The sequence below is a fragment of the Melanaphis sacchari genome, unplaced genomic scaffold, assembly GCF_002803265.2.
Source record: "Melanaphis sacchari strain LSU unplaced genomic scaffold, SCAv2.0 Contig2_pilon_pilon, whole genome shotgun sequence".
Classification (NCBI taxonomy): Eukaryota; Metazoa; Arthropoda; class Insecta; order Hemiptera; family Aphididae; genus Melanaphis; species Melanaphis sacchari.
Window position 1 is genome coordinate 8111581 of NW_020271173.1, and position 26780 is coordinate 8138360.

Here is a 26780-nt window from a genome sequence, read left to right on the forward strand (position 1 = left end):
TTATAATGTCTTGAAGTATATGAAGAAAAAATAAAAATACATTTTTACTCTGGAAAAATCTTTTAAAATAAAACGTAAATATTACGCCCCTTACGTTTCACTTTTTGTCTGGTTTAACCTTCAGCATATTTTCGTGTTGACATTAAAATCTGTCTAAATCTATATGTGTGGTAGTACCTTAGTGGTTTAATATACTATAGAATAAAATAGAACGTTTCAATAATGCTCGACGAAGTACAACATCGTTTACAGTATATCCCAACTGAGGGGTTATTCGTTTAAAATATATATGGTACAAAATCTTCAATTTTGAAATACATGACAATGTAACGGGTTGAAGTCGATGAAATTGAATGTCATCAAGAGGTCCAAAGAATAGTTCAAATCGTTGTTTTCTTTTATATATTATGTTATATTTCTATGTGAGCATTATGAGCACAATAAATGTCTGGTCACTTCAAATCCACTTGAATTCGTCACTCCGTTCCGTTTCTATTGTGTTTCAAACCACGTTTTCGTACAAATATTATATCGTTTGGCCTTTTCGAAAATATTTTCTGCATTGTTGTGTTCGTGACGAATTTTATATAAAACTATTTCCTGTTATTCTTATTCTTCTAAATATATATTATATAAAGGGCATGTTTCTGACACATCCCTGTTACATATCAATTGAGGTATGCATGCAGGTCATCACAATTTGAAACACCACCATGCAAATCCGTACCATATTATTATAGAATAAACTAATAAATATAGTCTATATTTAAGCAAAAAAAAAAAAAAAACCAATGACGTATTATGTTTTTTATTATTTAACACATAATATAAAGATACAATCATACATACAAGTACATAATATATGTATTTTCATTTTTCATTGCATTATGTTATTTTATTATTATTTCACTGTTACAATAATAAATAACTGTTTTATTTGTCACAGTAAATTTGTATTGAAATACACGCGAGTCGTTTTCGTACACTTATATAATTTAAGTACTAAATAGTTTTTGAATTAATCAAAAAATTGAATTAATTATAACTATATAATTTATAACTTACTTTTAATGACTATAAAAAACTCTCTGAGTTCGTATTTATACAGTTTATCAGTTTAACTCTTGTAATTTATTTCAAAATACAAAATATTGTTAATTTTAGTTGACCGATGATTATTGTTTACTACGAACTGAAACGTAATAAAATATGTTTGGTTAAGCAAGTAAAATAGAGAATATATCTTACAATACAATTATATCTATATAGTCCATATTATTATTACACTAAGGCATTTGTAGGCGTTAACCATTAATGAGGGTATATTCGCATAAAGTTCACATTAATATCTCTGGTAACCTTTAAAAATTCCGAATGAAACCTCAAGAAAGTTTTAAAATTATTTCACTGAACGGATTAAGTTTTCTCTTTAGTAACGTCATCCAAAAGTTACCGGTAACATGTATAATTCATTATATAAATTTGTACTTTTTATTCGTGTAACTTCAACAGTTGTTTTGAACATTTACTGCTTAATCCTAGATTAAAGGCACTTAAAATGTATATAAGAATTAATGCACATGATGTTTTTGACTGTGCATTTCATTTAAATATTTTAATTAAAACTCAATAAATTGAAATAATATTTTTTTATTGCAATTAAATAAATAAAAATTGTTAAATAATTTTATTGGTAATATTAACAAATAAAACTTTTATAAACATGTTATTATGTTATATAATATATAATATATATTATTAGTTAATTAATTAATTATAAACTATTTTATTCTAAAAAATAATTCTCATTTGTTATCGGCCAGAAATTATCAGGAAACTCAGTTTAAAAAAAACCCTTAGTTAAATTTTCATAAAATTGAATTATTCATAAATGTCACAACATAACAAGCATATAGTTTTTTAGACCGTATTTCAATAAGTAAGTAATGAACTTTGAACATTTCTATATTACTGATATCAGCTGATCATATTCAGTTGAGAGTTGTATCTAATTTTAGTTTATCACCTTACTAGAAGGTACTTATGTTAGATTAAATAAACTTCAAATTATTGAAACAATAAACGAATTTCTAAAAGTCCGGTCTTTTAGACTGTAAAGTTTGTGATCTAAGGTTAAAGTGGGTTTCATAATATACAAGAAAACTACTTTCAAACAGACGATTTTACTATTCATGTTATTTAAGTTTTATATCAAGTCTATAAAGTACTTGGTTAAACTGAGTTCATAACGAATACGTGCCACTTGCATGAAAATTCTTCGAAGACATACAAACTTTATGCAACAAATATTTACTAAGGGTAGATTATCGAAACTATAAATTATAACTAAATTACAGCAATAGGAAACTGTTATTGTTAAGTTTGAATAGATATAAACTTTAGGATTATAAACTATATACCAATAACAATTTCAACTTTGGAGTGAATGATCAATTTAGGTTCCCTGATATACTGTGTATTTCCTTCAAATTAACCTCATTTGTGAATACGCATTAAATATTACTGTTAAATAAATATACTTATTTGAAAAATAAATGAAGATATATATATATACGTATATAATATAAGTAAATGTATTAATATGTATAATCTACTTAAATTTTGATTGTATACGCAAAAACCCGTTTATAATGAATAATAAATATTAAATAATATTATAATCTTATTGGTGAAGATCATGTATTTTCAATTATGATAATATTATTACCTAACCGGGTAAAGATATTAAATCAACAAGTGTGTAATTTCTAAAATTCTACTAATTATTATTAAAGTTATTGAAGTGTAATATCAATACTTGAACAATATGTGAAAGGTCATATGAAAATTAAAATTAAAATATATTTTTTTAATGACTAATTTTTTTTTTAATAAGCAACACACGCAAGTGCACACTTGTTTCTAAAAATGATGCTACTACCATATTTAAATTAATTTCGAAGGATAAGTATACAATTTCTAACCCTTTTAATTCCAATAAAAATAATGTTAATATAATTGTTTATCTCAACCTTTGCGAGGTTTATGAATGACGCAGATGAATGCGAAACTTTTGTGGTCTCAAATACTACAGCGACTGCCCGAAATCGAATCACCTTGATGCGTTGATCACCTTGATTACTTTTGTTCTTTTTTTATATTAATACAAATAAACATAACAGTAACCGCTAATCAGCTATAAAAATCAACCCATCTACCCGCGTAAATAATTAAAACAAGATAGCATTTTCCGTGGCATACACCAATAATACAGTAAAATCTATACAGATATAAAATTGGTTTTTATTTCATTTCGAAAATTGGATTTCAAATCTGGACAATAAAACGCGAAGAACCAATAGAGTATATATCTGAGTAGTGAGTATATATCGTGTTTTCGTAATTCTACTGTTCCGCAATGACTACCAACAAAGTTAGCTATTGTAAATGTTCACCTATATTTAATAATGTTAATATTTCGATAAAATAAAAAAAAATATATATAATAGATAATGGCAAACTGAGTTTAATTTTTACGCTATCATTAATCAAAATAGCCTTCCAAACGTGTATCAATCGATCTAAATATTTCGACCAGCTAGGATTATTCACCCGCATGTATAATATAAATTGTACAACCGATAAGGACACATCCACGTACAACCGCTATTCATAATAGTTTAAAGGCACTATATAGACCAGAACAATGAACTCAAGTAATATTATTATAATTATTAATATAGATTATTATAGATATAAGTTTATCCATAAACACTGCTCTTGGTATATTATATGAATAGTAGGCGGTCTATAATGACCGAACGGGATCGCATATGTCAGTATATGGCGATAGCGACAAGTGGACAAGTGACAACTACCGAATAATTTAGACATCATTAATGATACGAATATTCTTATAACACTATAAAAGATACTATCACGAGTACAAATGAAACTACTTGGTTGGACTAACGTCTCGAACCAAGCCCCTACCACAACTACCCCGTTGTACGATTATACTGCTATCGCGTATAGAACGATGTGAACTTAAAATATGTTATGTTTGTTTTTTCCTTTTTATTATTATCATTATTATTTTTATTTTAATGGGCAAGGTTTATAATATTATTATAACGACCGTTAACGCGTATACACGAGCTCAAAATAAACCTCTTTGGATGTAAATTAAAAATGCCACCAGCAATGCACATATCTAACCAGACTAAGAAGAATAAACCTGCACCTCTGCCGCGATCGCCTTCAACACGCTCGTCCACGTACTTGTGTGTTCATATATATATATATATATGTATGTATGTATGTATATAAATGTTGTATATTATAATATATTACATAGATACCCGTCGAATCATTATATTTCAGTTACTTGAGTAAATAAAGCCTCGGGTACACGCCCACCAGAAGAAAAAAACTCGAATACTAAATACGACACACACACTCACACACACTGTACATGAACAATTCCTACCTCAAAGATTCGACGACCGTAATATTATTATAATATTATTTAGGTAGGTAGATAGTATCTTTACGTACGACGTGGGTTGCGCGTGTGCAGAGATTTTATTTTTACCCGATGAAACGACTGCTAATTTATCGGATATCTATCGCACATAATATATTATAAGGCGCCGTGTAATATAACATTATTTCATTATAATAAATAAACGGACCGTTATTAATATTTTAGTCACCTACATGTACGTCTTGTTGTTTTTTTTGTTTTTTTACCATTATAATCACCTATTGTAATTCTTCTTTTACCTAAAAATATTACAATAGTCGTACGCTTTTGCGCTGTGGCAACCGAGCAACCACATGAATCAATTCCGATTTGTAAATCCTACTACATACTTCATACATAATATAATATAACGTACTATATTAGTATACACGCCAAGACTTACAATATTAAACATAAATTATTATTAATATTATTGTACCCACAACATTTTTACTTGTCGAGTCTTCGCGTGTGTGGTATATTCAATTGTTTATGATTGCATGGCTCGGCGGAAGGTCTGTTAAACACATTAAAAAGGTTAAACGAACTACTAGAAATTTTTAATTAAACGCGAAAAGTACCATTAAAGTATCACTGTTATATTGTTATTGCTGTCGTCGACGGCGGTTTGTATGTAAGTCGCGTATACTGCATAGCGCATAGTACATAATATAATATATATGGTTAAACACACGCACAGGACAATTTTAAGTAAAAATTTTAAAACGCGACCAGGAAATTTAAAATTTTTATTCAATTATGCGTCGTATACTTGGATAACATATATTCTATAGGCGGTGATTTGATGGCCAGATGGTCAGACAAGCCATGTAAGTATAGGTACAATAATAAAGTTACACACGATAAATGGACCAATTATTATGTGATTCTTATTATCCCGTCGACCGGCGCGTGAATATTATTATATTGCACCCGTACTACGCACACGCACTTCGCCAACGTCCGACATCGCAAAAACGGTATAATAAAACGTTTTATTGACGAGTATTATAGTGTCTATGGTACAAAAGGTAAAATTGTAATTCCAGTAGGTTCTGCCTCTACGTACAATTATTATTGTTATTGGTGCTTAACCTGGAGATTAATGGAAAACTTTCTGGCGTCATAAAAAATAAAAATTTACCACTTGTCAATATAATAGAAATGTAAAAAATATTTCATCACTTTTGACTGTAAAACCAAAATTTTTTTAAGTCAAGAAAAAAATATCTTATTTCATTTTATTCGCAAGGTCACTATGTATTACTTATGATATATTTTACTAACTAATAACTATTATATATATATTAAATGTAATCTGCATAAAAAAAGCTGAGTAACACTGAACGTATATTGCATAAAATGCGATTTTGACGTACGCCTATATAATATTATTATACGTCACGTGTAGGCTTACGCTATGATTTAGAGTTTAGACCACTAAACGATATAATTTAAAATATTATAGGTATACTAAAGACAATTTACCGTCCATCATCGCCACCGCCTACTTTACCATATTATACATATTTTATACGACCCCGCGTTGACTGCAATATATTTACCTTGTTTTATGTTCTCAAAAAAAAAAAAAATAAATAAATAAATAACACAGTGTATTTAAAGGTATACGCCATATAGTCTATTAAAATATTGTGTAGATACTTGGCGGTAGAGAAGCATTGTGTGAAAAATAATTACTCTATTAAATTGCGGTACATGTACATGTAGGTAAGTTAGGTATTGTAACTACTTTAGGGCATTGGGTCCTTTTGACATTTAATATTCATTTCCGTTATATACTTAATACGCCGTACAACAATATTATCATGGCAGTTATGTATGGCCACGGTTGGCCATTCATTCGTACCTTTGTATGAAATGCAATGACAAAATGTGCCGTTAACACTCGTTTGTGCTCTAAAAGTACATGATATTTATCATACACTATAGTATTTTATGGTACCTAATTATATATATATATATTCAGCGATGGATAAATATCCATCGCATGGTTTTCATAAAATTTTACAAATCCTGAAATCCACATTAATAAATGCAATATATAAACTAAACACTAAATAAAATGCACTTTTATTGATAGCCAGTATTTTATTTTATGTTTCTGTGTCATGTAAAATGTTATCTATTAAAAGTTTTAGCATAAAATATATGGCATACATAACGTCTGAAATAATAAATGAAAGAAAAAGAAATAATCTTGCAATAAATAACTTTAAAACGATTAAGTCTAATTATATCATAGTTTTAAAATTTAATGACGTTATGGTTTCGTTTTCAAATGAAAAGTATTTAAATGATAGTGTTTTACGTGAAAGCTTAAATCCAATTTTAAAAAACAAAATGATTAGATTGGACTAACGTTAGATTACTATTGAAAATTATACTAAATTCAATATAGTCACAACTGATCTCGTTTGTCAATTTCTCCGTGAATTTTGTTATAATCTTTGCTCAAACGGACTCTTTTTCTAGTACATAAATTTTAAAAATAAATTGCAATACCTATTGTTCTTTAATAGTCATCTGGAGCTATTTTAATAGTTTATGTAATTATAAATGTTGCATATCACATAATTAAACTTTTATTTACCATATTAGTACACCGATAAAAATCATTTATTTGACATCAAAATGCCAAATCAAACAAGAAAATATGTATTTTAAAACTTGAAAAATTACTTTAAAATAAAATTCAATTCAAATAAACAAGTGTTACAAGGTATTATTTTTTAACATCCGATTACTTATTCAAATAGCGATGGAAAAATGCAATTACGTCTATAATTCAGATATCTTATTACGAAATAATATCATTCGAATTAATTTTATTAAAAAACTATACTGTTCCCTGAATAGATAGATATGTACATGTAGAATAAGAGTACTACAATTTGAAATTGAATCAAACAAAACTCAATAAGACATTGAGTAATATGATTCCGGGAAGTTGTCAACAAGACACAACTTATTTAATGTTACGAGTTTCCCACCATTAAACCACGAATACTATAAACTATTACTTCTTCTGGACTTCTGGATGTTATTATTTACATACAATGACACATAAACATCGTGTTTATCATGAAATCATGATGCGGATCGTTATGTAATTATTTTGTTTTATTTTTTTCATTACCATTATATACATTAATAATATAATTATCGCAATTGCGGCCTCGCGATGCATCCTGTTTTCTCGTACACTGTATACTCCTCATACTACAACACATACTGTTTTTGTGCAGTAACTTTATATAAATCATTGTGTATTTATAGAGTATTTTCCATGCATTTTTTTTCTCAATTTACCTATACGTTTATACAGCGCACGGTTCATTGTTTTATCGTCAACCGTGTTCGAAAAAAAATATTAACCGTACATAAATTATTATTGTGACGTAGTCGGTCGTTCCTCTTCGGCAATATTCACTTCTTATGTGACAATATATTAGTATTATACACTTATCCCTTACTCCGCGAACCGTTCATAATTTCACGACATATGTGTATATATTATTATACTATTTGCGATAACTCTTTCTACACAATACATAAAAGTATACCGTACATATAATATATAATATTTTACTTGTCAACCATAAATATAACAGTAACCCAACGCGTATTTTAAATGAAACACTGTATTGGAGATGAATTCCTGCGACAGTCGACAGTCAGTCACGATTCTTTGGCTAAACATCAAAGTTGTCGGGTCACATTCTACAAGACGTATACGTTAGGTTAAGACGTGTAAATAGAATGACATTATAACATATTTTAGTGGCGTCGAAAATCAAAATAAAAAATAGTAGGGTTTTAATGATTTTTAATAAACGTTAAACGCGATTTTAATCATACAATATACATAAGATTATCTATACTTAATACGAGTATAAGGTGCAAATACTGCAAATAGTATAGATACCTTAAAGATATAATTTTCTACGTATTTTATTTTATTATTTCCATTTAATATATACTTCGAAAGATATGGTGTCTGGTCTTTAAACATCTCGACATAATTATATATATATATATATATATATATATATTTAATGATACGTATAATGAAAATGTTCTTTATTCTTATTTTACTTTTTTTCATAGCAAAATTTAATTTAGGATAGTGCTTTCGTCTAAGTTAATAACCAATAACTACTCTATATTGACACAGCACCAAACATGAACGACTTAATGCAATATTTGTTCGCAATAAAAAAAAAAAAAAACTTGTATAATATATATTATAGTTATTGACTTTAAAAAGTTCAATACATTTTAAAATTATCTCTTAAGGATCAACTGCAACTGGTCTTATTATTGAAAAAAATTATTTTTTATATATGACTGTGATTGATTGTACTCGATTTGATCAGATAATGATGTATTAATTTTTCATATTTATTCTGAACAACGCCCTTATCTGATTTTTCTTAAAAAGGGGACAAGTCAAAGAATATTTTATTTCAAAATTACATGACATAGTCTATATATTTTATAGTTACAATTAATTTCATATAGTAAATAATAAATATTGATTAATTCGTTTTCTCACGACAAAGTTATAATATTTTTTACTAATAGTATAATTGCATGTATAGAGTAGTTGACAATGCACGACGCTGTGGCGTTTAACTCGAATCATTAGGTATAGGCGATGAACTGAATAACTTGAAATCTGCAATACAGCTGCCTACTATAAACAATACATATTGTGATAAATTGATCATATTTATATAAGAGTATTTTATTCAACTTGATAATAAATGATAATAATATGGTAAATACTATATTAACATAGCCTTCGCAAATATTATTTGTACCAATGGCGTTTTGATAAAAAAACAAACCTCGATCGCTTATGATAAATACTTGACTTTTGTTGTTTTAACGCATTTTTTAGTCGTATTAATAATATCCAAGACATAGAAGCCGTGTGACATAATCTTTCTAATACTTCAAAGTTACCAGGTTATAGATATACTATAAAACTGATAATCAGACCGACAATGTCACAGCTTTCAAGCACCATTTACAATTTTTGGGACGATTACATTGCGTATGGTTATATTATATTATATGTTATTTAAGTCATAATACAATTAAATTTCATGAAATTTAAAATCAAAATCTCACACAGCATTATTTTAAATAGTACATATTTTGTGTATTACTCGTATTAACCTCGACAATAAAACACTCTGTCTCTCCCTCTGTTCACGTGCGTGCGTTCTCGGTATCTCTTTTTCTCCGTATATACACACACATCAGTGGTTCAGCGGGCGCATTTATTGATCACTTCCCCCCACTCATCACTTCTCCCTCGTTATCCTCTTCACTTTTTGGCCGAGTGACACAACGGAAGGGTTTGATTGATGCGATGTTGCAGCGGGGACAATCCATCCATCAGTGGACAATCCCTAAAACGATAACTCTCCAACTCGTATTTATATTATTATTATTATTATTATTTTATAATATTTATTTTATATACATGTATATTGTATGTAGATCGATAAATTCGAGCTTATGATCGATCGGGATGGTTGCCATGCGCGTATTATTATTCATAACTATATTATATTATTATCAATATCGAAAATGTATATCGCCTTGGTGTACAATTTTCGTTTTAGCATCTAGGTCTGGACCACCGTCATTGACAACGACGATTCATCATCATCATCGTCATATTTTTATTCTACGTCCGTCGTACTGTCTTCTACCGTTTTTATACTAACAAAATCCCATAAAACGTTTTGACCGCCCCATTTATACGCACTGCGCAGCCATCACACCGCAGGCAACTATTGTGTCAAAAACACTTATCAAACATCAGCTGTCACGGGTTGGAGCGTTTGAAAATATGCTATACTAGTGCTTTATACAATATATCAGGATAAAATAGTTTTAATACGCGTTTCGTGTATATTATGTGCTTATTGCGTAATATAATATTTCTTTCGTTTCTTCGTCGTGAGATTATGTTGTCATTTTGACTAACGATATTGAAATAGAAAATCCCATAATATGTTTGTTTTATTTTTTTTAAATTGATTTTGTATTTATTTTTAGGTGGGCTATATTGAATACATTAAAAGTATTATAAACCGCAGGTTTGAAAACTTAAAAATATAACTGCTACAAACATTTAACGATGTTTAACATTTCATAGTTAAACATCATACGTTCATACATTATACAGTGTTGTAATAATAAATTAAATAATGATTAATTTTATTATAATGAAGTAACAACATATTCTTATAATATTAAAACCTTTAAGTAACAGAAAATGGACAGCCGTAAGAGATTAGTTATTTTTGAGCAAAATGTAGATATTCGATCTTTTGGTCCAGGAAATTTCATCTTGTATTATACAACAATGATATCATGTTAGGATAAAAAAGAAGTTTTTTTTCTTGTCCTCGCTGATCGGGTTAATCCGATTTATACGAGGAACTTCAGACATGTGAGTCCGAAGATTGATTAAAACATGTCAGATAATGGACCCGGTCGTACAAATACGCTTAATTCTAATCGCGGAAAAGAAATCTGAAACATTTAGAGGGGCCTAAAGAGTATAACTATGAATAGTGACACAAAAAAAAAAAATGTAATATCTCACAAGCGCGTTATCTGGAATGACGCAAAATCCCATTATCCCTTTTTCCTTTTTAGAGAATACTAACCCCCAAAAAAAGGTACGCGTTTTAGATGTAGATAAAATTCCATGCAACCACATATACGCATATACTTATAATATATATATATATTAATTTATTCTATATGAGCACATACTAACTATTACGTCGTCCATACGTTCTTTTATCTGTTAATATTATAATCCTCAATGACAGTTCACCGATCGATCTGTCGTTTAAAATAGGTACATTCTACGTGTATATAAATATAAATTTACTTCGAGCTTAAATGCAAGATTATCATTAAATATACTGCATATATTTGTTCTCTAGGTGCATAAAAAACAACGTAATTTATATTCAAATCCTTTAGATTTAAATTTAATGAAAAGTTATGCGTACCTAATAAACTGCAAGGTGATTTAAACAAATTATGCGACCCGATACGATTTCATTACAATCTATAAGTTCAGAGTTAATTTTTCCGTCTTAAATACATTATAAGTTTTCAAATTCACTTATTATTTTATTATTACATAAATTGTAACTTATCTTTGTTTTATATAGAAAAAAAATTTAATTATATAAATATTTTTTAAACACGTGTTAATTTTACTTACAACCATACAAAAATAATTGTATGTATAAATAAAATTCAGATGGCAATTAAGTATTATATACCTATATTAATTATTTTACAATAAATGAATTACCATAAACTATAGAATTTCTAGAAAAAAATTTGCTAAAAAATGCTGTCAATCAAACTTATCTTTTTTCATAGCATATTAAATAATTTTACATAACAAAGAATGTACTTCAACAAAAAATGTCATATACACTTGGATATGTACTTGCGCACTATGATGTCTCCATTAGTCACATTAATCAATTAATATAACTTTCATAACCACGAAAAATGTAATAATTTTTAATTTTAGTAAAGAGGTGTATACATGAAAATGTGCAAATAATATTATTTTACTATAGAAAACTTCCAAATAACAATAGTGATAAAAATTAACGAAACATTAAAAGTTTATAATATAATTTATTTCATCATTAATTACTTTTGTTTTATCAAATAAAAAGCACATATAAGAACAAATATTAAATGCGAAAAATTACCATATGTATATAAACAAAAAAATACAAAGTTATTCAATTTTAAACAAAAGTATGTTTTTAATTTCATTTTTTTTTTTTAGATATAAAAATGTAATTTTATAACTCGTTTACCAAAATCGTTGAAAATATATGTTTTATTATAAAAATTGTTTAGTATTTTTCAAAATTAGAAAAATAAAGATAAAAGAAAATATTATCTATGTAAATTGACATGATGAAAAAAAAAATATATACATTTGTTATACTTTGGAATTTTGATTGCATAAATATTTATTACTAGGAAAATGTAAATAATAAAATAAGCAGATTATGTTTAAGTATAATATAAAATGTATACATATAAAATGTTTTATTTAGAAGGTACACGTAATTCTTTTTAAATTTTTGCCACATTATTTTGTATTAACTTTATACTTACGTATAATTAACAATGATTTATTTATAATGATAGTTTGTACTACAATACATTATTATTAATGTTGTTATGTGTACATACTTGGTATACAAAAATACTTACGTGAGCTCAGAGCTACTAAGTTTGTATATTTAATACTTGTAGTACAGTGTATCATGTAGGTTTTCAAAATTTTGTTTAAAAAAAAATCAACAATAAATGAAAATGATTACATTATATAAATATATAATTATTATTTGTACGACATATATGAGCATTCTGCTGCAGTTAGAAATACTATGGAATAAAAATAGGAGTCGTTGAAAGTTGAGAGCTATAATCTCATGTTACATACTTGATGAATAAATATTTTTTAACTTATTTATATTTTATTATTACCTACTACTTAGATATATAATATATTATCTAAGTTAAATAATAAATATATTTAAAAAAATAAATAAAAATTCACAGACATTTCTTTATTAAATTTAGACGTTTTTTTCGTATTACATTATGTTAGTAATATGGCATATATATATACACTATATGCACATAGACTTAAAGTATGAATAATATATTATATTATGTTTTTAAACGTAGGTACCTGTACAAATGGATTTCACGATGTATACAATTTAAAAGTCTCATTTTATTTCATACAAAATATTTTAGTTGACATCTAGCGTTTTTAAAACATACGTACATGATATAGTTACGTTTTCATTGAATCAAGATCTTAAGTATTTCTTTTTTCTTTTTGAAAATAATAAATAGAATGCCAAGTATAAATATATATATTTATGTACCTACACATATTATCAGATTTAAAAATAAAACATTTTTATTATTCGTTATTAATATTTCTAATCATGTATTCGATTAATCTTTTGGATCTATCACAAGATTATTGTTTTTATTGTTCAATACCTACTTCAAGTCCAAGTTTATAAATATTACAAATAAAACAAAGATGTAAGTGTACAATAATAAATGGTTTTAAAATTATACTAACATTTAATGTATTCTCCATCATAGAAATATTATACACGAATTTTAGATCAATGAAACTATTATTATGCGCACAAAATACAATTTTAATATGTAGACCTAAAAATAATCGTAATACAGTAGTTAGACAGTTAGAGCGACTAGTAAAAAAACATAATGATATATACCATTGTTTATTCAATAAATTATGACTTAAACCATTCAATTTAGATTCAAGACTTAAGAGAGACCTTTTTATAATACATATTAATTAATATTTAATACACATTCAGCGTTATAAACAAAAATCAACATTAATAATATTTTTAAGAGTTTCAAAAAGGTGATTAAAAAAAAAAAAAAACAAGTCTTTAAAAATATCTTACGTGATAATATAATTGAGATTAAAATAAAAAAATATACTATATTATTATTATAAAACACACTTACAGTATTTTTTATTTTTTAGGTTTTGTGTACTAAGCAATTCTGTGACATCTAGATTTCAATACAAACCTGTAAGTACATTAAATTTATCAATTTTAATATTTGTTTAGTTAACTTAGGTAATCAAGATTCAAGGTTATACTTAATAAGTACTAATAATTTGTTTAATTAATAATAAATACATATTATTATCATAAAATATGTGCAGATGTGTAATAGTGTTATAGTAAAAATATACGCTGTTATAATGTTACCTGGGCGCTCCTATAGAGTATAGACTGTCAAAAGCTGATTATTTAAAAATCCGATTGCCTGTTAATAAAGATCTCATCGCATAGGTACTCGTATATATACTGTATAATATATTAAATTTACGCAATAAACAGAGAAGTGTATATATCAATTACGAGTACGATTTAAAATGTATACCTATATAAATACCTACACATTTCATTAAATTGCCCATTAAAATAAATATATATTTAAATAAGATACAATAAACAGATTCAATTTTTATGTAAAAATCGTATTTAATGGATTCAAAAGAATCCGGTCGATTCCAAATTGAGTTTCAGGCGCGGCAGCAAAAATTTTACGAGGTAAAAATTTAATTTTCATGTACATAATACTTTTTTAAATCATATAGTGTAAAAAACCTTCAACCAGATGCCGCCGTAGCTATAACTAACTGCTGCACATACAAAATATATGTATACATATAATATTAAAATTAACCTCAGAACTCTATATAGTCTATGTAATGTTCTAATATTAACAGTAACCAAATAGCCAATGGCAGTCGCATTAATAGTTGTTTGCATTATATCTATCGTCTATTGTTTTATTTCTTTTCTCCCGGCGTATAGTTTTTGATGTTGACCAGGGCCGCCATCGGACAAGACGGACTCGTGTACAGTAACACAACAATATAATATAATACCTATAAAATATATAATATTATACGCAAAGCGATTTCTGTTCTAAGAAATCTACTACTTTCTATTGGTTTTAAGATACGAAAAATATAATGAACACAGAAACATGTTTGTTTCGAAAAAAAAAATTTTCATCGTTTGTGTTTCTCCATTTTATAACGATATTATTTTAATACACATATTACTTTCAAAATAGCCAGTCCTCGATTCCTCATTGTATAATAACAGGGTTGTATCATGTCCAAACGATTATAATATTGTGTACGGTACCTTATTGCCTTATTGCCTTATTGGATTACTACAATATTACGTCTTAAATCATATGTGTCGCGATTGTAATTCTTTAGAAGCATGGCAGGGGACATTCAAGACCTACAGTAGTGCAGAGCATACCGGAACGATTGAGCTGACGGGAAAATAGAGAAACGCAGGGTCACGAGAATAATAACAATGATAATAGCAATATATAAATGACAAAGAACGTGTGTTCTTATATAATATCGTCAGACGGCTGTGGGATTTGTGGCAAACAGTACTCTTGCAAGAGAACAAGATGAAGATCGCGCGCGTGAAATATTGCAGTTGGCAAAGATAGGTGTGTTGCGCGTGCATAAACCGCATTAGAATATGATATTTCAGTGTCACGAGTCACGACTATGGCTGATAATATTATACGAATGATACGGTATGCGTGGAAGCTCACCGCGTCGAGAGGCGGAAAACCCAATCGTAAAGGGTAAGGGGTGGATATATTATTATACATGTATACGATGCCTTCTGGGTACCGTTCATAATAATCGCTGTCAAAACGAAAGAGCCACTTGGCGGCGGGATGTGAGGGATGGAATTGCTGTGATAGGAAGAGTGTATGTGGGTGTGTGTGCGTGTGTGTAAAGGAGAGTCAACTCGTGGAGGAGAACTCGGCGAATTTAGTATGCGCTGCAGCGTTAGAATCAATTAGTTTGTGGTCTAATATATATATATATATATATAAATAGAAAGAGAGAGATAGATATTTGAATTTACATATACACGTTGATGGTAGTGGTGGTTGTGGTGGTATTAAATAATACTATACAAGAGCGTATAAATAATATGCAAGCATGATTACAATAAGCGTCTTATTCGATTTTAACATCTAGGCTTAACAAATTTCACTCACAGAACATCTTAAAATGTGTTCAACATCGTCGTCTACTTATGTACGTGTAATATTTAATACAATATTATATAAATAAAATATTAAACTTAATAAAATTATCCACAATCCACCATATTCAATGGTTTTTAACAATTAACGATTTTTTTTTAATAATTTATTATGCGAGTAGTTTCTTTAGTCTCCACTCTATATGTGAACCTAATCATAGTATCAACTTTTGATTTAAAAACTTTGATCCAACTTTAACACGATTTTTATTTTTATTTTTTTGTTTTATGTACTTACTAATAAATATTTAATACATTTTATACACTTACATAGAAGTATTTATTTAGGCACATTGAACAACGATTGAATCTAATGCCTAACTTATACATTTACCTACATATAATAAATTAGCACCAGGTCGAGAAACATAGAAAATGTCACATTTTATTTTTCAGTTTTCATACCAAGAATATTAATATTTAATGATTTAACTTTAATGTACTCCAAAGTCATTATTTGCTTTTTAATCTCTAAACACTCTTTAAATGCGTACATTCATTAACGTTATACATTTCTAAAGTATATAATATTTCTTTGAATGTTAATAATTAATATTATACAAGTGTTTTAAATTAAATAAGTGTAAATGCTTTTAGGGCAGAATAGTGAAATCATAACCATTTTATAATATACTTGTAAGCTTATGTATAAAGAAGGTATAGCTTATAAATTTAGAATAAGTAAACGCACATACTTTGACACGCCTATATTGTATTTTTGTACAGTGATTACTAATTATACACAATTTAACTTGTCATGTTTTCACAACAATTACTAAATTATATTTTTTCTTTAAGGTTTAACGTACCTATATATCTAACATCAAAATAAGAAAAATAATATGAATATTTAATAAAATTTTTATCATAATCTGTAGAAAAAAATAATAACTAATAACTGTGCAAGATAAAGAAATTATCAAAACCAATTTTATTATTATTACTTATAATCAAATTGTATTAAAGTCATAACAACCTTTGTCTCGATATCAAAATACTTAAATATTATGAATAATACATTTATATGGCACTTATAATTAATAGATAATCGTAAAACTGAATAACATCGTGTAAAGCAATAATTACTATCAGGTTTTAGTGCACACAAGGGAGCTATAATTTAATTATTAATAGATAATGTATGAGTATATTATGATCTGAATTAAATTTTAACACTATAATACCTCCAGGAATGCTCAAAGAAAACAATGATCCCGTTCGCGGAACCTACAAACTTGACTACAAAAGTACAAAGTATATTATTTTTTATCATTAACTATTTGACGAAAATCAAATAAAAATTAAGATTCGTATATATATCGTTATATTTAACTCTTGATCATGCTTTACTGTAAATACTATTTAAGTTTAAATGATTTAATAATATAGGTATATTGTGTACCTGCAGCATACTGAGTAACGATCATGTATAGTTCGTATTTCTTAAATGTATAACAAACTACATTCGAAATCAATGACTATTGTTCTATTGGTGTTTATTTTAGTGTATGGTTAAGAAAATACCAATACCTATTTAATTTGTACAATTTGTTGAATAAAAGTAAAGTGATTCATAAGCTAACCATTGATCATCGCATTTGTGCGTTGCAATTATCCTTGTTCATCTGACATCGTGTCTAGTATAAGTACTGCCTATAATTACATAACATCAAAACTAAAAACTATAGAGACTGCAAATAAAACATTTTTTGTTATAAAATATGCTTACACCTTTATTATTTATTTAAAATATTTACTGAAGAACTACTAAAACACATATAATATTTATATTATAAGCGAATTTCCGTTTCTCTTTAACTCCTCCTCCTACTATCACGACCGTACGCGTGTATAATTATGTTAATAGAATAAATTACATTACAGCAAGATACCGATTACCGACATACCATGGTGTATTTATCAAACTTAATTAGCCTTTTTAACCACGCTAGTCTCGAAATACGATAGTTATCGAGTTCAATTAGTTGAATTTTTCGTACAGCCGGTTCAACTGGCCACTGGCTATATTTTACATAATTATTATTTGTTTTTTCGTTTCATTGTATGTATATCTTATGTACGTTATATCTTACTGATTTATTAGTATGTAGTTTTGTGTACATACCTGATGTGTATAGTATAAAACGAGTATTATAATAATAATAATAATATGCTCGTTTAATTGTTGTGTATATGTTAATACACGCCATGAGAATAAGTCATCGTTTTAAATTGTTATTTAACATTCATACAACGAAAAATGAAATTTCACTGTTGAATGGTCTTGTTACTCGTCGAGATATGTATATATACATACATTTCGTAGTACAAACATTGGATAAAATAGTTTCTAAATATATACTAATATTTAAACTAGCACATAGGGTATTGATTTAACTGTAAGATTATTCGTTGTATACTTATACTCGTAATGACAATTTCGAAATAATGAATTATCATGTGGACTAGACGCGTGTAGTTTGCATTGTGATTTAAGTACAGTATGTATGGTTTAAAAAACATGTTTAACAACAATATATATAGAGAGAGAATTATAGAGATGAGGTTTTCATGTTAAATGTTTAGAGAAAATAAAAAATAACATTAAAAGCAAAACTCCAGACAATGCTCGATCAAAATATTCATTATATGTATATTATATATTATATAACCATCATGTTACCAGAAAAACACGATTTTTGCTGATTCGGTGAAAAAATAAAATCGTCAATATATTATCATTTTAGTTAGCTCTTCGACAGCATCTGAAATCGATATATTATATTTATAACATTTATTACCTATTCACAAAAAAAGTTAAAAATCAGTCAAAAGATTTTTTTTGACGAAGGATTAAAGTTGCAGTATAAGAAAGTATAAAACAAGTATACTATAAATGTTTAGTATGTACTAATTACTAATGGTTGATGAAATTAAATCATTTTTCACTTTTTTTAAACAGTAGCTAATTATTATTTTGTTTTTAATTTTATACTTAAGTAAAAATTAGTTTTTGAAAAATAACTAAGAATAAGTCAAATTATTAATCAGGTTCAATTATTGAAAGTTTATGCAAGAAAATTAAGATGGATTTTAAAATAATTGTCAATAATGAGTAATTAATCACGTACTTATCACTGCAGCAAGTATACATTAAAATATGTATGTAATGGTTGCATAATGAAAATGACACACACTATAACTTGAGAAATAAATTTTAATTATTTAAGCTTTTGTTCTGGTCGTTCATAAAGTTATTAACATTACACATTAATACTCTGGTCTGAAATGGATCTTAGTTTTTAAAAAGCAATAAAGCACAAACAAAGATTTATATGTAGTTAACTTAATATATACTTTTTTTTTAGTTTCAAGTAGTCTGAACCAAAAGAGAACTATTGTTCTGCTACCATTAAGCCGTTTATTATTGTCATTGTTGGGTCTAAAAAAACGTTGGTACCTACAAGAAAGAAACTAAAACTACTTTACTCGCGGCCATACTTTCGGGCCAGTAATGAAGACAAAGTCACACTAAAGTTTTTTTTAGCTGTAAGAAACGTACATTTAAGGACCAAGAGCCAAAAAATAAAGTGTCAAGAAACAAAAATAACTACGATAAAACAAATCTTTTAATAAATATGAAATTACAAAAATTATTTTTGTTTATTTTTCAAATTTATTTTTCATCCATTAGATTAACTAAAATAAACAATTAAAACGAAAATTGTTTACCGAAGAAACTACTATTCTTAATAATTTTAATGCAATGAAGTAGTTTTTATTATAGCGAATATTATTTTTCATTTTAATTGTGTTAATAGTTTTAAATTTCTAATAATTCTCCGTACATTTTAATTGAAAGAATATAAAATATTACATATATCTACAATATTATAATAATATAATATACTATACCTAAACAAATCAGTTCAAATTGATTTTCAATTAAAAGATATTGATAATAAATTTTCCGGTATATTAAAATACAAACATACTTAAAGGATAAATTTGATGCAATAATATTTTGTAGTGTGATTTGTATACAACTGATAAATGTATAAGAATAATTTTAATATATTTTATCCGTTATTGTTTTTTTACAAATTAATGAAAAAATGAGTAAGCTTCATAAAATAATTAATTCTATCACGTATGAAATATATCATGACAAATGTAAAATGTATACAACAAATATTTAAAAAATTATCTATTTTTTTATGAATGTTAAATAAATAATAACGTATCCAATTCACAAAGCTAATTCATAATATACCTACTTCAAATTGTGCGCGCTTAGCACAAACATATCAAAAGATTTAACAGATAATATTAATTCACCAAAAAAAAAAAAAAATTAAAAAAATAATCAGCAATATAATAGAACTTATAAAATATGCATCTGTAAGTACTACAGTTTTTAAAACTCGCCAATAATGCATGGTACAATAAAATTACCTTAACTGTTATTAATTTAATTTTTATTGTACCTGTGGTATAATTTTATACAAAAAAAATTATAAAATACTAACAACAGCTTAAAGGCTCCTACGACGATGATATCAATGATGTCAGTTGTGCATAATATTATTGTGCCCGCGGAATTACTGTAAGATAAGTTTCTATATATATTGTAGGTATATAGCTATTGCCTATTAGTTATAGTCTACTAGGAAGCAATAAAAGTATGTATGCCATAAACGTTTATACAGAAAATAAAATAATAAAAACGAAAACTGATATATCTTTGTCGATTTCAAAGATGCTTAAAAACTTTTTTACGGTTTTATTTATAAACGGAGGTCAATGTATAATAATACATAAATAATATTGTACTATATATATTATAATGATTACATTTTAATACATATTATTTAATTTCCTTTGCTTGATCCATTAACCAAGATTAATTATCCAAGTAGTTTTTTATTATAGTCACTTATCCGTGCAAGAGCATTATTTTTTTCGAAAACGTCATCTTAAACGAAGGGACATTAATTTATATAATTAATTAATCAATGTTCACCGTTTGTCCATCGTTCTTAAAAATATGACATTATGCAAACAATATTCATGTACATTATAATCGGCCTGTTATAATTAACTATTGTATGATTTTCATTCATCAATAATTATTTACCAAGATCCACCATTAAATTTATTCTAGGGATAACTTGCGATAGAACTATGAACCAGATGCGCAAACACCACGTCACAGTTTATTTCAAAAACGTTTTTCTTAGGAAATTATATTCTAATTCATGTAAATTGTATAAATTATTTGTGCGCTTACGAATATAATACACAAACACGACTTAACCCGGTATGTTCAATGAATAATATACGTAATGCTATTCCAGGACATAATAATTACAAAAAAAAATATAAATGCAAATAGCATAGATGAAGAATTCGAGTATTTGATCAAAACTATTAAAAGAACATTATATAAATAAATTAAACTAATACTTTATCGTTACAATAATATTATTATGTCAGATAAATTTCTACAATATCGTTTTAACAGTAAATTACATATACCTCAGTAGCTAACGACCTTTAATTGATTAAATACAATGGGGATAGAGAAGAGAGCAATACATACGTTATTGTAATATAATTATGTGATCCGAACAATAGAAAAAATGATAACAGTTTAATTAGCACTTAATTTTTTTATTCACCAATTAATAATAGTGATAACACTGATAACTGATAAATATTATTATATAAAAAAAAATAGTCAATGTTTTAATTTTCACACAATACAATCTTAAGTTAAATACTATTCGGTAAATAGGCCCCTGGGACATTTTTCTTTATTTTTATCAAAACACTATCCGCTACATTTATATTGTTGTAATGATCAATTAATGTAATAAAACGCAAGTAAAAAATTATTATACGTATAATACATTTACTTCGTTAAGCTATAAACTTAATTGTGATTAAGAACTTAAAACTACAATCGTATAGCGTAGCTATAATAATATAGCTTCCGTAAAAATTGATGTGTATGTTGTTACTGGCCAAGTGAAAATAGGTACGAAAAACTAAACCATTCAATTTAAAATACATTATTACTTCTATTATATTTGTAAAATTGATTACACTATGATGTCAAAATTCAGCGTTATTTCTTGTAATTAACACTGATAGGAAATATTTTAATTATATCACAAAAAATCACTATTACACTTCATATTATGACAACCATAAATAATAAATATTAGTAGTTATCATATATTATCATTTAAAACTGCCTGTAATACAACGTCAATTAAAATAATATAATATTGTGATATAGTGTTTGTAGTACAACTATTTATAGTACTGTTTACTAATGAGTTAACAAGTAACGACATTCCTATCGGAATCAATTAAACACAATGGTCCTATACCTATGCCGTTTAAACGCCACGTCATTGTTTATCCACAAGTATAATATAGTATATATATACTATTCACATACACAGCTATATAATACCACTATATAATTATTATAATATTGCGTGGGAGTAATGAATTCAAAACACGTTCTTCGAACAATGATTAATGTTTTGAGATAATTTTGTTTGTTAATGGTTTTAATTTTAATAATATTTTGTCAAACGACTCGCCTACGAAAACGAACGTAATTTTTATTAGACTGTTTATGCACATTGCATATGTACAGGTATATTTTTTGAAAAAAACTTCAGACGATTTCACAACAGTAAGTTATATTTAGATTTTAGTTGTGTTTTATTCGTGTTTGGTTATCGTATTCATACATAATAAATATTCCATTTATTTATTTTTACTCGTATTTCAATGCCTAATTTAAAACAATATCATACAGAAGATTCAACAATCGTGAAAATTTTACTAAGCTTAATAATAGTATTGTTCAATCGAATAACATTAGTAATCAGCTAACAGTTTTATTTTGATCACGTCGTCGCACCTTTGGGTTACGATATAACAACACACTTATCGGAATAACATCAGAATTCAGAATATTATATTTTAAACCTAACAACTTACTGTCCTACCTACTACATATTAAATTGACGTCAAAAGTAATTTTAATATTAATTGTCTACAACACGTTAACTATATAGAGATTTAAATAAAGTTAAAAAACTTTATCTTTTTGCTCATTCTAAGAGCTCATTAACACCTTCCATCTATTTCGTCATGTCTGCATAAATTACTAATGAATCTGTCAAGATTCTCCGTGTCATAAATAATTATTACCGTTTCATATCTTAGCCAAGATAACCCTAAAAAGTTGTTACGGCAATGTGATTTCAATTTTCATAAGTAAAGAAGACAAATAATATATAGCTAGGTTTAAACAAATAAAAAATCCACCACTGCAAGGTAATTTATTAAATGTGTCCGATTTCGATGTTATTCATTTTTTAATGCATCTTTACAAAAAAAAACAATCATTAACTGTGCGGAAAATGTTTTTCTATCGAACACTTAACGAATGGCCACGCTGTGTAGATTTAATCTCGTTATAAAACATCTTATTTCCATTAAGTGTTTTAGTACTTACATCTATCTATTTATTCCTCGATTCGTATTATTTATAAAAATGCGAAATTACTGAATCGAGTTTATTATATGCACATAGGTATATAGTATTTATTTTATTGTTATTTAATATATATTTTAATATATTGATAATATCAATACATAACTGTATATAAAACTGCAATCTTTATTTTGTGTATACTGCAAGCACCCTTAACGATAATATTCCAATTATCGCGTCGTAACAATATCTCAACGAGAGTTCACACGCATCAGTATCGTCCCTATAAATACATTTAAAAACCATAATAACAAATTTCATACTCAAGTTATTTTTTATAATATAATATTATTGTATTCTATTATTACAAAATCATGTACCGTACTCCGGAATCTCGTGAACGCTCCACACCCGGGAGGATGAGAAAAAAATAAATAAAAACAAAAGCGAGAAACCCATAAGACTTTCTTCGGTTTACACATCACGCGTCATCATAACGGGCCAGGGTTCACCAGGCGCGCGTCGTAACTCGGTAATAGGTTATGGTAAGTAAACACTGCACATACGCGTGCAATCGTCGACGCGTTCTCAGTCTCGGCGTACAGCAGCAGCGAAAACGCTGGCGACTAAATCCGTCGACGGCCGGCCCGGGAGTTGTAGTCTCTCGCGTGGTCCGTCGATGAATAGTTTTTCGTGGGCGATTTGTGTACACGATCGGTGCCACGAATGGTACTCACACACACACACACACACATATCTAATTTAATATATACAATAATAATATCGTATAATTGAGTGACGGTTCGCAGCGACCCGTCGTCGTTAAGGTATTTTTACGCCGGCGCGTGTTTATAATTTTTTTTCTCTACTCGATTTCATCAATCGGAGCGTGAAACAGTGCCAGTATATAAAAAAAAGTCAATCGCCATCGAAATTCCAATGATTACGCTCGCGCGCCATACACCACCGATCGTTTGGTCGTCGTCGTCGTCTGTCGTCGTCGATCCGCGCAAGTCGATCGATCGACCGATCACGTGCCGTCATGATCGACGCCTAGCGGACACGGGCAAGGCGATAAAGACGCCCGCGTATCCGAAACGCACATATACTATATGCTCGTAAATATAAATAATATTTATTCTTTTCTGAAAATAACCATCTGCGCGTGCACCTCTACCTGTCCCGCCACAGCCCACTGGCCCAGGCACACACACACACACACACGCAACACACATACAATCGCCCTGGTCTACGTGATACAGACAGCCTCATCTCTCCCCCGACCAGACTTCCACCCGACACCCCGGCCAGCTGGTCACCAGTCATTCAAACAACAATGTGCGTACGCGAAGTATATAATATATACACGCACAGCGCACCTTGCCGAATAATACACACACACACACGCACGCACAAGGGTTTTCTGACCGTTTCATGCGGCGGCAGACTCGATTCGAACGATTTCGAATCGCCTCGTTAACCGGTGAAATAATATATCCGGCGACGGCGGGGACCACCCCAGCAATATTATATTATTATTATTATTATTATATATACACAACAACCGCGACGTACGACGTGCCTCACAGCACACGCGGCGTACCAATAGTAGGATAATCCGGGACGACCGATTGGAGACCTACTGCCGCCGTCGTGATTCGTACACGACGCGCACCACGGAGTCGACCACGCACCGTTCGTGTCGTGCATGAGATGCGTCGGATTCGATCGATTGAAATCAGTTAGCACCGCGCGATCTAGCCAATATTTATTTTTCCCGCACGATAGTCAACGATAAAAATATAAAACCGTCGGTCCTCTGCTTTCACCGGGCGATCTATGAACGCTGACGTCGCGTGACATCAAGTGGCTGGACGGCTGTTGTTTGCTGCTATCACGGTTGATTATTGACTATTTATCGTTTCTTACTTTTTAATACGCGTATCGTTTCACGATCCCGTGCCGCAATGGTTCGTATCAGTGTACACGGCGAGACGACGCCGAAGATCGTCTCCTGCACCGACCAGCTGGTCAATCGCTATCGCACTTTCCCGCCGGTGATGAATAACCCGCATACATAGGATTCGTCCGAAAGCCGAGACGAGATAGTTTAACGAACTTCTTACGACGTATTGAAGTCTTGATCGATGCAAACACTCAAATCACGATGACTGAAAGATATTATGATATATATACACACACCGAATGTGCGTATGTCTATCCGTTCGGACTGTCTTTTGTAGTCACCGCCGGACGAGGTATTTCGGATTTTAACCCCACAAAACCGGTTTATTACTATAAACATTTTCTAGTAATCGAGATACACCTATAATATATATCTAAAACGCGTGGTGATGCAGTTTAGAATACACCTGAACCGCACAGTGTGAAACGTACTCCACTCGGTTAAACACATAAATATTATAAATTATATAATATCTGTAGCATCGGCTCTATGATGATACGCCCGTATCGCTTTTGCGATAACATTTACTATTTTCTATTTCAAATAATAATATATACTAAATACACATAAGTCAAAATAAGTTGCGTACTTGAGGTTTTGATATTTTAAATCAATTTTCTGTTGAATTTTAATAATAAATAATAGTGACCTATATTGCATTGAGACGTCATAGATTCTTTTATTTTGTATTTTATAATAACATTAGGTATTTTATGTTTAACAGATGAATGGTTGGGTTAGCTCAAGGTGAATAGATCTACGAAATGGGTTTTAAAACTAATAATAACTACATTGCAATAATAAAGTGAAAATAACAATATATCACTAATCAGATAGCAATCGCTTGTAGGGTTTGTATTTCAGTAAATGCTGATTTGATTTTTGGTTCTAACTTCAGTTCTAACAGTATACCCTACAAAACTCAAACAGGCATTTCAGAATGTTTTATTAAAACAACTTTGAGCCTCTCAACATTTCATTACCGCGACTGCTGTA

At 28.4% G+C, this 26780-nt stretch overlaps 1 protein-coding gene across 3 annotated transcripts in view; it reads left to right on the forward strand.

Moving 5' to 3' along the window:
• Nucleotides 1–26780, forward strand: part of LOC112595780 (frizzled-5) — a 71813-nt gene that overhangs the window by 27633 nt on the left and 17400 nt on the right. For 2 of the 3 annotated variants that reach the window (XM_025341105.1, XM_025341103.1), the window contains one exon: nt 14175–14223. The exons of the other annotated variant lie outside the window; for it this stretch is intronic. The gene's annotated coding sequence lies outside the window, so the exon portion shown is untranslated. The remainder of the gene's footprint in view (nt 1–14174; nt 14224–26780) is intronic. 3 annotated transcript variants of the gene reach the window in all.